The following is a 3689-nucleotide window of genomic DNA, read 5'->3' as shown; positions in this document are numbered from 1 at the left end:
AGCTCTAGGACTTTTGGTACAGGGACCCTCCCAGGGTTCTGGCCCTTTCCTCTGAGGTCAAGGCAGCACCCCAGGAAGTGCCTTGGAGTCCTGAGCTCTCTCTCTGCCTCTGCCCCAATCTTGTGCATGCAGGCAAGATCTCTGTACCTTGTGCTTATGTGATCTGGCCTTTTCTTGTTTTCAAAATGAGTAAAATAAAACATTGGCAGCTGCCCTCAATACCAAGCAAAAGCAAAAACTCATTAAGCTGCACTTGAGAGAAAGTATACAGTTTAAGTGAGCTGCAAGTTGTGAGGTTTCACCAAATGGCAAAAGATGACCTCAAGTGAATTAAATGTGTGCTCTCTGACAACAAGAAAGGAATGGGTTTAGGCTCTGGAGCTGGCGGGACAGATGCGGCTGTGGTCAACACAGGGCTGTGGCCAAAGCCCAAGCAAATGAAGCTCATGGTATCTTGGGCCCAGGGGTAGCCAGCTGTTCTGGGACTAAAGAGACCAGGACCACTGTAAGCCCAGCAGGAGCCCAGGTCAAGAGGCTTTCGACACTCAGTTCTGGGGGCACACTGTGCATCTTCATGGTAATGACAGTTGCCACCATGCCGAGATACCATAGACCACTGGGCACAGATCGATACTCACACAATCTGAAGGGCACAGTTGGGAGTGTTGAGGATTTTGAGGTGTTTGACATTGGCTCTGGCCACGTGGCTCTCAAAGAAGCGGCAGGGACATCTGTAGCTCAGGCTGACGGGTTTCCCTGGAAGAGATCATGGGATGAGGCCATGTGTCACCCTACGTCCACACTGGGGGTTCTAGCTAGGAGTGGGTGACAGGATGGCAGAAGCAGGGGATGGATTGTCATAGATAAATCCTGCCAGGACAGCTCCAGGGACAGCTCTGTGAGCTTGGGCTGGGAACAAGGGGACCTGGTAGTGCTAGACCCTAGAGGCAGGGATGTTCAAATGGAAGACACCTTTGCAGGTGTCTGCAGATAAAGGCAGAAGTGACAGGAGGAAAGGGTTTCAATCCAAGTCCTTGAGACTCCCGTTTTTCTTTGCAAAATAAACTCCTTCAGGCCTCTGTGAGCGACCCTTGTACTACTGAGGGGAGAGGAAGGCTGAGGTAGGAGGTTACCTCTCCTGTGCCAGAAGCCCCAGCTCTGGGATGCCACCCTCTTCCACCTGAAGCCCCCACCTCACCTTCACCTAAAGCCTGGAAACCACAAAGGAGTCCCAGGAGCTCCCACTGGGAGACCAGAGGAGCAGGGCAACCTCTCTCCAGCCTTCCCGATGTGAACTCCAAAGTGGCTTGGGGTGCTGGGGGATGGGGTGCTGTGGCCTCCTGGATCCTATTACCATCTCTGTTTGCCAACTCGACAATTTGTAAAATGCCATAATTGACACTCATTAGTGTAAATTAGCAAGGGGCTCCTTCATCCCTTTAAGACTCACCCTTTAAGTCTAAAATTGCAAGCCCTAGGGGGCTGGGAGTTCTGGGGTTTTATTTTGTTTTTTAAAGTTTTCCATACAGACTTTGTGCAAGCCTCACTTAATACCCCAAAGTGTTTGATTTTGTGGATCCTTTCACTGGAGCTAAATGAGACTATCGAATCCTGGAGACTTATTTTCAGTATACCACTTCCAGCCTTCCTGGGCTTTCCAGTCCCACACCTGCAATGGATCTGGGAAGGAGGGTGAGAGCTGGTTGCATTTTCTCTGCAGGCCACATTCAATTCACAACACATATTTAGCCAAGTTTCCAGAGAGTCACATCCCACCATCCAGACCAGGAGCAACCCTGTCGCCATGGGAGAACCTGGCACTGAGGGGCAGAAAACCATTGTGGGGTGCTTCCAGCAACTGCAGGGCCCCCAGCAACAGGGGCCTCAGTGCTGCCCCAGAAGCAATCACCAGGGGAAGCAGCCCAGACCAATGACCCAGCAGCCAAAGGCTCCCTCTCAGTGTGGTGCCTCAGTTCCCCGAATTGCCCTAGGTTCTGGATGGGGGTAGGAGAGCTATAGCCATGGCCAGGCAGGACTACCAAGAGGGACACAGGCCAGTTGCAGTGCTGCAGCTGCGCCCTGGGTGGCTGGGCTGCTCTCTCCCAGTCTTCAGAAATTCAGCCCCTCTAACCAGCAATGGAGATCAGGCCAGAAATCAGAGCTTTTCAGAGCTCAAAACACAGGCTTTCTTTCTCTCCCCCTCCTGCCCCCTGGGATTATCCATTTCCTTCAAAGGCAATTCTTATTCGTGCTCCCAGGACTCCAGCCTGAAGCAAGCAGGGTTTCAACAGGTCTTTAAAGTGACAGAGACCCCAGGTGTGTTCCCTGAGGGAGCCCAATGCTGTGTGCACACTCTCTTTTCCTTCAGCTTTTTGTGCACTTTACTACTAACTTCTCCAGGGGTTTCTGAGTAAGGCAAGAGTCCTTTGGGGCTCCCCTGTTGCCCGGATTTGGGGCCCAGTGAACTTGGCTCCCAGAGCAGTTTCCAGAGCAGCCCGCTCTGTGCAGAAGACAAGAGTTCTGATTCTATGTATGTGGGAGTGGGCCCATGCAGGGTTAGCGGAGCATCCAGGGCACCCAGATACAGCTGCTGGACACAGAAAGACCATAGGGGCCCTGGAGAGACCTCTCATGTGGCCTGAGTAGCTGGGTGTCACAGAGGACACTTGTGCAGGAGGTAAAGAAAAAGGAAATTTGCCCAAGCCCTTCATTAGGAAAGGACCTGCTTGGGCTGTTGAGGAGGCAACTCCTCTGCCAGGACCCATATCCCTCACACCACTTCCTGTGAGCCTCCCCCAGGTCAACTGCATACTGCTGTCCCCTCGAAGTACCCAGGGAGAGGGCAGCAAGGGCTCTGAAGAGGTGCAGGAGGGCACATACTCATTAACCTCCAGCTGGAGCCTATCCTGAGGGCCTGGTCAGAGCACATGAGCCTCTTTCAGTCTCAGAGCCAAGAAGGGCTCTGGTGTGCCTCTGAAGCATAAGTCCCAGGAAGGCAGCCCTGGGTGCCCAGGCCTCCCTTGCCAGGCCCAGTGGCGGGCACCAATCCCACACTCACACTGGAACACAGCTTAGGCTCCTTGGAACAACCCTGCAGGACCACAGCTGCAGAAAGCACTCAGTGTTCCTCGGCCACTACAGGAAACTTCTTGGCCAAAGAAGAGTGAGGCTGGCCCCACACTGTTTTGTTTTGTGGGTTCGAAGGCAACCATTTATTTTGGTTTGCAGCAGTGGTGTCCTGTAACAGCACAGCTAGTTTTCTCTTGGTGTCAAAAAGGAAAAAAAAAAAAAAAAAAAAAAGCGGAGCCCTTTCCCAGTGATAAGAGGACAGGACAGTTCACAGTGGCCCAAGGCCTTGGCGATTGAACTCTGCTGCTATTCCTGCCCCTGGCACAAAGACATGGGCCTGCAGGTGTGTTTGAGGGTAGGTGAGGGGCGCGCAGGGCCTGCGGCTTCTGGGCCTGAAAATGGGGACCCGGGAAGAGAAAAGCTGGTGGTGAATGAGCTCTGCGACTCCGCGTCGCTTCGCGTTACCGAACTGTGCAGAAGCGTGGCAGGCAAGGGAGCAAGTGGGACAGCTGCTACGCGCCCGCCGGCCGCCCCTGCCCGCGAAGAGAACCCGCTCTGCTTGCAGACGCGCGCGCCGCACTGCACGGACTCCTGGCCACGGCCAGCACAGCCTGGGGTCG

Source organism: Fukomys damarensis, unplaced genomic scaffold, assembly GCF_012274545.1.
Source record: "Fukomys damarensis isolate Sample0158 unplaced genomic scaffold, DMR_v1.0_HiC HiC_scaffold_1, whole genome shotgun sequence".
Classification (NCBI taxonomy): Eukaryota; Metazoa; Chordata; class Mammalia; order Rodentia; family Bathyergidae; genus Fukomys; species Fukomys damarensis.
The sequence above is the reverse complement of the archived record's forward strand: the minus strand, read 5'-3'. Positions refer to the sequence as shown.